The following is a 12,870-nucleotide window of genomic DNA, read 5'->3' as shown; positions in this document are numbered from 1 at the left end:
GAGACGGAGTCTCGCTCTGTCACCCAGGCTGGAGTGCAGTGGCGTGATCTCGGCTCACTGCAAGCTCGCCTCCCGGGTTCATGCCATTCTCCTGCCTCAGCCTCCGGAGTAGCTGGGACTACAGGCACCCGCCACCTTGCCCGGCTAGTTTTTTGTATTTTTTTTAGTAGAGACGGGATTTCACCATGTTAGCCAGGATGGTCTGGATCTCCTGACCTCGTGATCCGCCCGTCTCGGCCTCCCAAAATGGATAACTTTCAAAATTAAAAGAATTCATCTTGGCCGGGCGCGGTGGCTCAAGCCTGTAATCCCAGCACTTTGGGAGGCCGAGACGGGTGGATCACGAGGTCAGGAGATCGAGACCATCCTGGCTAACACGGTGAAACCCCGTCTCTACTAAAAAATACAAAAAAAAAAAAACTAGCCGGGTGAGGTGGCGGGCGCCTGTAGTCCCAGCTACTCGGGAGGCTGAGGCAGGAGAATGGCGTAAACCCGGGAGGTGGAGCTTGCAGTGAGCTGAGATCCGGCCACTGCACTCCAGCCTGGGTGACAGAGCGAGACTCCATCTCAAAAAAAAAAAAAAAAAAAAAAAAAGAATTCATCTTAAACTGTTAGTTCCTCTGAAATACCAGCAAAATACTCAGGTTTGAGAATTTCTGACCACTGTCTATTAGTTTTAGGTCAATAACTAGAAGATAATTAGGCTAAGAGCTCTATCAGTTATTTTACATTTGGGGTGATAAATGTCAATATTTACATGTACGATTTAGGTCCTTTTGTGTGGATCTTTGCATTGTGGCAAATTGAGGAAACCCTAGATATTTGGGATGATTGATTTGGATTGCTAGAAGGAGCCTTCCCTGTTTTTCACCACAAAAATATTGGTTATTTTCATGACCTCAGTATCCCAGGAAAAAGTGAATGAAATAGCTAAAGGGAAAACACCTAGGTAATTACTTCTGTTGATTATTTAATGTTGGTAAATAGAATATTTCATAGAGATTTTAATTGATCAAGGAGAGGAAATATTTTTTGCTCTGTATAAATGCAACCTGATAATTCTACTAAAGCAAGAATAGAATAAAAATCTTTCCACTGACACAGATTGTGGTGGATATGGGATGTAATACAGCAGAAAAGAAAAACACAGGCTCAAAATGGAAATAACGCATAGCTGAGAGAAACTTTCCTAGGTAATAAGCACTTACAGCTAAGATTTCCTAGGGTGTTTTGGAAGAAAACAACTGCCACAGAAATGCAGTTGGGAAAGACTATGTTGAAATTATGAATTTTGCCATTTGTATAAAGAGAACAAATATCATTTGTGAATTGTACTGAAAACATGGATATAAAGAAGTGATCACTGGGGGGTGGAGGAGGAGCGAGCCAGGCCAGGAGGCGGCTGCACAGTCTTCGGGATCCCCAGGCCTGGAGTGGGGTCTGTGCATGGCTGGCTGGCTCTGCCCCGCGTCCAATCCCAAGCAGGCCTCCCTTGGGCCAGCCCGACGTAACTGAGCTCAGTGGACCCTGAGGAAGGAGCAGGTCCATCGCAGAGCCAGAGGGTGGGAGGAATGTGACATCACAGAAATGCTTTCACCCTGATATCACTGGTGTGGAGGCAGAAAACCTATTGTTGACAAGAGGAGTTGATGGCAGTTTTTTGGCAAGGCCTAGTAAAAGTAACCCTGGAGACTTCACACTTTCTGTTAGAAGAAATGGAGCTGTCACCCAAATCAAGAATCAGAACACTAGTGATTATTGTGACCTGTATGGAGGGGAGAAGTTTGCCACTTTGACTGAGTTGGTCCAGTATTACATGGAACATCACGGGCAATTAAAAGAGAAGAATGGAGATGTTATTGAATTTAAATATCCTCTGAACTGTGCAGATCCTACCTCTGAAAGGTGGTTTCATGGACACCTCTCTGGGAAAGAAGCAGAGAAATTATTAACTGACAAAACAAAGTATGGTAGCTTTCTTGTACGAGACAGCCAAAGCCACCCTGGAGATTTTGTTCTCTCTGTGTGCACTGGTGATGACAAAGGGGAGAACAATGATGGCAAGTCTAAAGTGACTCATGTCATGCATGATTCGCTGTCAGGAACTGAAGTATGACGTTGGTGGAGGAAAACGGTTTGATTCTTTGACAGATCTTGCAGAACGTTACAAGAAGAATCCTATGGTGGAAACATTGAGTACAGTACTACAATTCAAGCAGCCCCTTAACACGACTTGTATAAATGCTGCTGAAATAGAAAGTAGAGTTCAAGAACTAAGCAAATTAGCTGAGACCACAGATTAAGTCAAACAAGGCTTTTGGGAAGAATTTTGAGACACTGCAACAACAGGAGTGCAAACTTCTCTACAGCCAAAAAGAGGGTCAAACGCAAGAAAAAAAAAAAATAACAAAAATAGATATAAAAACATCCGCCCTTTGATCATAGGGTTGTCCTACACAACGGTGATCCCAGTCAGCCTGTTTCAGATTACATCAATGCAACTATAACCGTGCCTAAATTTGAAAGCAAGTGCAACAATTCAAAGCCCAAAAAGAGTTACATTGCCACACAAGGCTGCCTGCAAAACACGGTGAACGACTTTTGGCGGATGGTGTTCCAAGAAGACTCCCAGGTGATTGTCATGACAAGGAAAGAAAGGGAGAGAGGAAAGAGTAAATGTGTCAAATATTGGCCTGATGAGTATGCTCTAAAAGCACATGGCATCATGTGTGGTAGGAACGTCAAAGAAAGTGCCCCTCATGACTATAAGCTAAGAGAACTTAAACTTTCAAAGATTGGACAAGGGAATATGGAGAGAATGGTCTGGCAATACCACTTTCAGACCTGGCTGGGCCACGGAGTGCCCAGCGACCCCGGGGGCATGCTGAACTTCCTGGAAGAGGTGCACCATAAGCAGGGGAGCATCATGGATGCAGGGCCAGTTGTGGTACACTGCAGTGCTGGCATTGGCCAGACAGGGACCTTCATTGTGATTGATATTCTTCTTGACATAATCAGAGAGAAAGGTGTTGACTGCAACATTGATGTTCCCAAAACCATCCACGTGGTGTAGTCTCAGAGGTCAGGGATGGTCCAGACAGAAGCACAGTACCGATTTATCTATATGGCGGTCCAGTATTATATTGAAACACTACAGCACAGTATTGAAGAAGAGCAGAAAAGCAAGAGGAAAGGGCACGAATATACAAACATTAAGTATTCTCTAGTGGACCAGACGAGTGGAGATCATAGCCCCCTCCTGCCTTATACTCCAATGCCACCCTGTGCAGAAATGAGAGAAGACAGTGCTAGAGTCTATGAAAATGTGGGCCTGGTGCAACAGCAGAAACGTTTAAGATGAGAAAACCTGCCAAAACTTCAGCATAGAAATAGATGTGGACTTTCACCCTCTCCCTAAATACCTGCTTCCCAATTACTCATTTCCTCAGATAAGAAGAAATCATCTCTACAATGTAGATGTTATATTTTATAGAATTTTGTTTTAAATTGAGGAAGCAGTTAAATTGTGTGCTATATTGTGAAGATTATGGGGATTCAAATTCTAGTTATAGGCTTTTTTTTTTTCTTTTTATAACCTTAACCAGTTTAATTCTTTTTTTCATTGTGGGGGAAGATAAGAAGAAATGATTTGGGAAAATTAAGTAACAACATCCTAGAAAAGTGAGAACAATCTCATTTACCATGATGTATCCAGTAGTGGATAATTCATTTTGATAGCTTCTATTTTTGGCTAAATGAGAATTAAGCCAGTGCCTGAAACTGCCAGAAGCTGACTGGTCTACATTTGCGTTAGCATTAAAGAGTCATAGAAAAAGAATCATGGCTATTTATGAATTAAGATAAGAGCTGTGGCTTCTTTTTTTTTTTTTTTCCAGCCGATGACCAATTATAGTTTGACTATTGACTGAGAAGGTTGTGGTGGGGAAACGTTTGCCGTATTTTCTTTGCATTTGAGTAATTGTCTTGTACTTAGAAAAAAAGGCATCTATGAATGACTAGTGTTTTTGGTTGTCAAATGTTGCTCACAGACTTACCCCAAAAGTTTAGGGGCTGAAAACAACCCCACCTCCAACTGTTCTTCAATCTGAGCTGGGCTCAGCTGGGCTGTTCCTCTGCCAGCCTGCAGGTGGCCACTCAATGTGGTCAGCAGGTAGGCGGAGAGACCGGGATGGCTGGGGTTCTCTCTCTGCCTGCAGTCCTGAGTCTCTCCTTCTCTGTGTAGTCTCTTTCAGTGGCCTGGCTGGCAGGGTAACTAGACATCTCACTTGCAGTTCACAGCTCCCAAGAGCTCAAAAGCAGAAGTGGCCAGTCCTTCTGAAGACTTAAGTCCAGATTTGTCTCAGTGTCCCTTCTACTGCCCTCTATTGGATGATGACGATGATGAATGTTTCTAATTAGAAGAGCGCTGGAGTATGCCCTCCACTTATTAAACAAGTCACAAGCCCAGCCCAGATTCAACAAAAGGGTGTGAAGTGGAGGTGCAGTTAATTGGAGGCCACTAGTCTAACAGACGGTCACAACCAGTGCCATGGAAAACCAAAGATACTAGCAAAAGTAGAAGTTGCTAGTGACCTTTGGAAGCCAAAGTCACTTACAGTAGCTGGGACAAAGTGAAAGTCAAACTGAGAAATAAGGAGAGGGCCTTCAAGGAGCTTCCTGAATGATTTCTGCCAGCCCTGAGCCTATTTTTGGAACCAGCACTTGGAGAAACTGATCCTTTGAGAATGGATGTGTTTACGGACACAGGGCTTTTGAGAGCAGCACCACCACACTGAGCCACCCCCACACTTGAGAATGTGACGCTTTCTTAATGCCACTGGTTTTCAGTCAGGCCACAGTGAGAAGGAACAGCCCTCACACACCTCTGGCCAGGTTGAACGAGCTCATTTTTTAGCCAACAGTAAGATTTTCTAATGTTCTATCTTAAGTGCCTTCTCCAAAGACATCCCTCTTTGCCTCATATGTTGAATCATCATTCAGTGCAGATATTTCAGTGAAGATATAATTGGTTGACTTTTGTAACAGTAATAAAATGCTATGGCATCTTTACCGTGAAAAAAAAAAAGAGAGCAGTGATCATTACAATAGATATTTATGGACAATATCATTGGTGTCAAATGCAGACAAGGTAAATGGAAAAAAAGTAGATGACTAACCAAACCTAAGGCCAAACAGAGTATTACTAGGTCATCTCCTTGGCTTCCCTAGTTCCCCAGAAGGGAAGAGCTGGGTGCTAATCAACTAATACCAATAAACTGCTCTTCCTTTGCCCCTAATTTTTTATTGTTCTATAGGTGAGCAGAAGAGGGTGAGTGTGTTTGAGGGTGAGTAAAGGTTAAGTTTCCGTATCTGCAACAAAGCATTTGTGGTTCAAAATCTCTTGCATTCTAATAAGGGTGGACCCTGAAAGCATACTTTTATTTGCTGAGGTGGATGGTGAGTGAGGATACAAACTGGGGAAGTTAAGGATCTACTACATTGCTTAATTTAATGAAAGTAGATTGAGAAGTTGGGGAAGGTAGTTCTGGTAGCAGTGAGTTGGCTACAGATGTGGAGAAGAATTTTAAGCAACTGAAGTGGGAGAGGAAATTGGGGGCAAAGGAAGAGCAGTTTAAAGCAGAGCATTTCTGATTATCTTGCTGGGTAGCTAGAACTCTCTTTTTCATTTCCACATAGACACTTCAGCCAAAGTGACTTCTATTTTTGGAGTGAGGGGTGTGTGTGTGTTTAGATATGACATATTGAAGCTGCATCCTTGTCTGGGGTAAATACCTGAGGTTCGTTGTCTCCTGCCAGGGAAATCGAGGACGCAGATACACAGGAAATGAGTTTAAGAGTGGAGGTTTGGCCAGGCGTGGTGGCTCACACCTGTAATCCCAGCACTTTGGGAGGCTGAGGCAGGCAGAATACTTGAGGTCAGGAGTTTGAGACCAGCCTGGCCAACATGGTGAAACCCCATCTGTACTAAAAATACAAAAATTAGCCGGGAGTGGTGGCAGTTGCCTATAATCCCAGCTACTCGGGAGGCTAAGGCAGGAGAATCACTTGAACTCTAGAGGTGAAGGTTGCAGTGAGCCGAGATCGCGCCATTGCTCTCCAGCCTGTGGGACAAGAGCGAGACTTCGACTCAAAAAAAAAAAAAAAAAAAAAAAAAGAGTGGAAGTTTAATATGTGAAAAAAAGGAAAGAGAGTAACTCTCTCCTGCAGAGAGAGAGGGGGATTCCTGAGTGGGTCTTCTGATTTTGTGGTCAAATGCATGAGGTTTTATAGATGAGCTTGAGGAGGTAGTGTCTGATTTACATAGGGCCCAAAGACTGGTTGGACCAGGTATGGTATTTACATAGTGTGCGAAGAAGCTGGTCACCCCACCCTAATCTTTTATTATGCAGATGGATTCTCTACCTGGCCAGCGCCATGTTGTCTGTTCCTTACTGTACATGTGGTTGACAAAAGGAAAGATGGAGCTGCTATACTGAACATGCCTAGCCCCCAGGTAGCCTTTTCCTATTGGCACATTTACCTGTGCAAGCTTTTCACTTGCTTATCTGTGCTTGCAGCTTGATTTTTCAGGCTGCTTTTTGTTAGAAAAGAAATTATTTGGGGGCTGCTTTTTATTAAAAGGAAACCCTACCAAGGACTCTCTTACCCTCACTAACTTCCTAAATAATTTCTTTCTAGCTCCTGTATCAATATCAGGTCTGACTTCAAGGTACATTTGGGAGGAGACGAGGGAAGCCCAGTGTGGCCAGTCTCATTTGAATTACAAGTGAATAAATTGAATTTTAAGCTGTATGCAATTATTATTCTATAATCTATCATGTATATTTAATCACATGATAGATTATAGAACCATAATTTATCTTTGTTTATTTTTATAGAATACTTATTTGTTCCCCACCTCTCTCAGAGTTTATTACACAAAATTAACTGAGTTGGAATATATGCTGACGATTGCAGTCAAGAGTCTGTGGCTAGAGGGTAGAGGGAGTAATAGAGGTTTTTATAGAATGATTCCAGACAAACTTTCATTTCTGTTGACGTGAGCTTGACATAATATATGCCTACAAGTTATTATTTGTAGATTAATAGGACAGTTTATAAGCTTCGTATCCATTTTAGTCAAGATATAATTCTTTATACAAATAATGAGGGATTGTTAGCACATAAATAACATTCTAAGAGTGTGTTTTGTCCATTTCAGTAAGTCAAATACTTATTCAATTGGTGATAAAAGCAAGAGCTAAATTCACGAGCACTTTATGTCCTTCCTCAGTTGAAGGTGTAACGGGAAGTAAATTAAGGTTCTATATAATTTATTGGATTTTTAAAAGCTTTGTGCACTTTTCCTAAAAATGCCTTGAGGCATTAACAATAAAATTAACTTAAGCTTCTGCATCTACTTATAGCCATAATGATACATTCAAATGGAAATCAAGAGCATGCAAATCAAGCAATATGCTGTTACCCTTAGAATATTGAAGGGTGCATTAAAGATATATAGTTACTTTAATAAGCAAGGATGAAAACCTTTCATTTGTCCTCTTTTTATACATTCTGTACTTCTCTTGATCGAGCAGCAAGACAAACAAAACCACCAAGAAACCAAAACTCCCCCAAAACTAATAGAAGCTAAGGTTCAGGGACTCTACTTGGAATGTGAATTTCCAAGTCTTTTCTTCTCTGTCTGTGCCCTGCCATAGCCCCTCCTCCCTCACACTGTGCTGAGGATGGCTCTGCTTCTTGCACACACAGCAATCCTCCATCATAGAGCTATGCTGGTCACACACACCTTACCTGAGTGCTTGCTGCCAGAGAGCCGCATACATCATTGTTCTAGAAAGTGGTCTTTCTAGTAGATTGCTAGAGGGCCCTTTACCTTTATGCTTTATTTATAAAAAAAATTCTAAAATGTAAGAAGGGGGAGTAGAAATATACAGCATAACTCTTGGGAAATAAAAGGAGCTTTGAAATTTTTCTGTAACTGATTTTATCTTGCATTGTGATCTCTTTTGTGCTAATGAGGTAAAAACGTAAACTTTACAATTAAAGATAATTAAGACTCTACTGGTGAAAACAGCCTCATTAGATAAATATTCAAGCCATTTGAAGTTCAAACTCTCTCTCAGAGCTATTTCTTTTCATACAGGTGATACCCCTGCCTCCCTCTCTTCCTTCCCAGGGTGGCAGGTAGGTGCAGGAGGCGACTTAAGTGTTGTCACAGTGACGGGTGGGAACTAGAAGCCTGGACGCTGGAACAGGTGCAAATCTGCTGAGTCCTCACCACCAATGTCTCCTGTCCTGCTTGTTTGTGGGGAGAGACCTTGGCCTCGCTGCCTTTATCACTGACATTATCTGGTGCCCAGCATGAATAGTGCAGTGGGCTCTAGATTGCTGGACTGTTCCTGATGATGTCTTCCTTCCCCACCTCTGCTTTCGCTGATGCTCTGGATCCCTGAGGTTTGGCTCTCACTGTCATTTAGCCCCAGCTTGACAGTCGGTCATTCTGCTCACATTCTCAGCATCACTTCTCTATCTGTGCTTATGTGCCAGGCCACCTCACTAGCCTACAACCTCAGCTATTCCCTCTGGGACAGAGGACATTGAGGGGTTACTTGCATGTCACACTGAGGACCTGGAGAACTCAAGGTACAGTCTCAGGCCTTCTCTCTGTTTAAGTCTGTCATGAGCTATTTCATTTCAACATAGTCACTCCAGGTTGGCAAAGGTGATTTGAGAGGTTGCCTTTCAGAGTTCCAATGGCATTTGGCTTTCCCTTTAATCTTGGATATTTCTATTACTCTTCTTGACCCTGATCTATAGGTCTTTGTAGTCTCTCCTCTCCACTGCTGTTTTCCTCTTATTTTTCCCTATGAAGAAGGAGCCATTTATCTATGGGAAATACAAAGGGGAAAAAAAGAAAAAGGTGATCAATTCCCTGTAATCTTTAGTCAAACACACATCTCAGTCCCAGCTCTCCAGGGTTTGTTGTGTGCTGTGACATCAGCTCCTTTGATGCCTGCAAGTGCAGATGCACAGCCAGTGCCTGTGTTAGCAGGTAATTGGTAGAGAGAAGAGAAGCCACAGAGAGCATGCTAGGAGGATCTGTCACAAAAATTGTGGTCAATAACTTCAGAGTGCCAGTAACAGGAATGCAAGACAGTTGTCACCTAGAAGTATGGATTTGTTTTCACTAACTCTGTTCATCTCCTCAATTGAGAAATGAACTAGCTCAGTGACTTTTGTTTGCTTCTTGTGTTTAACCCCTCATGGAAAGAATAGAATAGGCACCAATAATTTTATTTTTACTATATTCTTACATAGCAACTCTATTAGTTTGCTAGGGCTGCCATACCAAACCCCACAGACTGGATGGCGGAACATTTATAAACAATTATTATAAACAATAAACAGACATTTATTTTCTCACAACTCTGGAAACTGGAAGTCCAAGATCAAGGTGGGGGTAGGTTTGGTTTCTTCCAAGGCTTCTCTTCTTGGCTTGCAGAGGAACCCCTTGTTACTGTGTGCATGGCCTTTTGTGGCCACTCATCCCTGGTGTCTCCTCCTCTTCTTAGGAAGATACAAGCCATATTGGATTAGGGCCCCACCCTAACAGCCTCATTTGAACTTAATCACCTCTTTAAAAACCTCATCTCCAAATATGTTTACCTTCTGAAGTACTGGGAGTTGATACTGAAACATGAATTCACGAGGGGACACAATTCAGCCCATAATAGCAATGGTATTCTAAGGAATTTCAGTACCTTTAAATCATAACCATGACTGAAACAAAAGTTAATAGCATCCCTGCTACTCAGATCATGAGACACAAGAATAGGGAATGGTTACATCAGAGCTTTCAAAGCTCAGGGGAGAAAGTAAGAACTTAATTCAGTTCTCTCAGAATGAATGGGATATAGGCCTCTATATTTTACATTTTCTTCTTTTAATTATACAGAAGTACTTTAATATGTGATTGGTGGGGAGATTTCAAACTATCCAGAAAAATATGGCATCATTGTCTTTCTGACTTTATATTTTATATTCACTCTTTCTGACTTTATAGTCACTCTTTCTTTGTCCCAGAGATTAATATTTTAGTGTCTATTCTTTCTGATTAAAACATAATATTGATACATACATATAATGTGCAGGCTGGAAAATTTTAGTTTCATTTCCTGAGAGGGGTTAGTACTATATGTACTGTTGTTTGGCTTGTTTTGTTTCACTTAACGTGATGACGGAGAGTTCTTTCTATGTTAGCATAAGGCAAGGTTTCTCAGCCTTGGCACGACTGACATTTGGGGATAGATAATTTTTTGTTGGGAGGGTGCTGTCCTGTGCATTGTAAGGTGTGTAGCACCATGCCTGGCCTCCATTCAATAGATGCCAGTAGCACTCATCCCTCTGCCGGTCATGTCAACAAAAAATGTCTCTAGATACTTATTGCCAAATATCCACTGGTGGGCAAAACTGCTCCCAGTTGAACACTGGTATAAAGAGATTTCTCTAATTTTAAAAAATTGCTGCATCTCCAGTGCATGGATTACACCATAGTTTATTTTATAATCTTCCTATTAATGGAAATTTAAGATATTTCCATTTTGTTACCATTAAGAGCAATCCTGCATCAACCATCATTACATATGACTCTTTGCTATGTGTACTAACCACCTTAGATTAAAATAGATTGCCAGAAATTCAGTTACTGTGTCAAGGAAAATTCATATTTTATATTTTAATAGATGCTATGAAATTATCCTTCAAAAGCTTCGTACAATTTGGATTTCCTGAAATGAGTGCCCATTTCTTCACAACCTTGCCAACACTGAATAATATCAAATTTAATTTTGTTAGTGTGACTGAAAATGTGTATCTTGTTATATTTCTCTAATTACTAGAACTTAAGCATCTGTGTACTTGTATTTCTGTTTTTGTGCCCTGTTTGTCTTTCTTGCCTCAACCATTTTTATGAGTGGTTTGATTTGTAGGAATTCTTTGTATGTATTCTGGCTCCTAATCTTCCTATTACTGCATGCATTGCAAATTTTTTCTCCCAATCTGTTGCTTATTTTCTAACTTCGTTAACACAGCCTTTTATGAACAGGAATTTAATTTTTTTACAGTTAAGCATTTGAAACTTATTTAAGACAGCCTTCCAAACTTCTCTTATATAATGCTTTATAGTTTTATTCCTCTTGATGGATTTTTATCATGCTTCACTTTTTATCATTTTCTTCTTTCACCCATCTATAATCTATTTTTAAGACTTTTTTTAACAGGAGTTTCAGGGTCACAGCGAAGCTTTCCATTTATCCCCTATCCCAACACATGCATAGCCTCCCTTTTTATCAACATTCCCCACCAAAGTCGTACGTTTGTTATAATTGACAAACCCACACTGACACATAATCGCCCAGAGTCCATAGTTTACATTAGGGTTCACTCTTGGTGTTGTACATTCTATGGGTTTGGATAAGTGTATAATGTCATGTACCCATCACTATGGTATCATACAGAGCATTTTCACTGCCCCCAAATCCTCTGTGCTCCACCTATTCATCCCTCTCCCCATCCCCAATCCCTGGCAATCACTGATCTTTTTACTGTCTTTATAGTTTTGCCTTTTCCAGATGTGATATAGTTGAAATCACACAGTGAGCAGCCTTTTCAGATTGCTTTCTTTCATCTAGTAATATGCATTTAGCTTTCCTCCCTCTATTTTCGTGACTTGATAGTTCATTTCTTTTTTATCATTGAATAATATTCCATTGTCTGCATATACTACATTTTATTTATCCATTCACTGACAGCAGGCCATCTTGGTCACTCTGCTAATCACTTTAGATTAAAATAGATTGCCAGAAATTCAGTTGCTGGGTCAAGGAAAATGCGTATTTTATATTTTAATAGATGCTTATGAATTATCCTTCAAAAGCTTCATACAATTTGGATTTCCTGAAATGAGTGCTCATTTCTTCACAACTTTGCCGATGCTGAAAGGTTTGAAAATTATGTATTAAGTTACTACAATTACCCAGGTGTAGATTTTTGTGTGGGCATGTTTTAAATTCTTTTGGGTAACTATGAAGGTACATGACAGATTGCTGAATCTTATGGTAAGAGTATGTTTAGTTTTGTAAGAAACTGCCAAACTCTTTTCCAAAGTGGTTGTACCATTTCACATTTCCACCAACAATGAATGAGAGTTCCTGTTGTTCCACATCCTTGCAAGCATTTGGTGGTGTTAATATTCTAGATTTTGGTCATTTAAATAGATTTGTAGTTGTATCTCATTGTTTTAATTTGCATCCTCTGATGACATATGATGTTGAACATATTTTTCATATGCTTATTTGCCATCTGTATATCTTCTTTGGTCAGATGAATGCCAATGCCTTTGGCCTATTTTTTAATTGGGTTGTTTATTTTCTTATTGTTGAGTATTAACTGTTCTTTGGATTTTTTGGACAACAGCACTTTATTAGATGTGTCTTTTGCAAATATCTTCTACCACACTGTGGCTTTTCTTCTAAGTCTTTTGATATTATATTTTGCAGAACAGAAGTTTTTAGTTTTAATGAAGTCCAGCTATCAGTTATTTCTTTCATTGATGATGACTTTGGTGTTTGACATGGTTAAAAAGTCATTGCCATACCTAAGGTCATCTAGGTTTTCTTTTATGTTATCCTCTAGAAGTTTTTAGTTTTACACTTTACCTAGTATCATGATCCATTTTAAGTGAATTTTCATAAAGGGTGTTAAGGTCTGCGTCTAGATTTATTTATTTTTTTGCAAGAGATGCCGAATTTTTCCTGTACCACTTGTTGAAAAGGCTGTCTTTGCTCC

At 40.5% G+C, this 12,870-nt stretch overlaps 1 pseudogene; it reads left to right on the top strand.

The window, feature by feature from the left end:
• The first annotated feature begins 893 nt into the window (after positions 1-893).
• LOC104680599 lies at positions 894-3,361 on the top strand (annotated as a pseudogene).
• The last annotated feature ends 9,509 nt before the right edge of the window (positions 3,362-12,870 follow it).

The sequence above is a fragment of the Rhinopithecus roxellana genome, chromosome 1, assembly GCF_007565055.1.
Source record: "Rhinopithecus roxellana isolate Shanxi Qingling chromosome 1, ASM756505v1, whole genome shotgun sequence".
NCBI classification, from domain to species: domain Eukaryota; kingdom Metazoa; phylum Chordata; class Mammalia; order Primates; family Cercopithecidae; genus Rhinopithecus; species Rhinopithecus roxellana.
The sequence above is the reverse complement of the archived record's forward strand: the minus strand, read 5'-3'. Positions and strand labels throughout refer to the sequence as shown.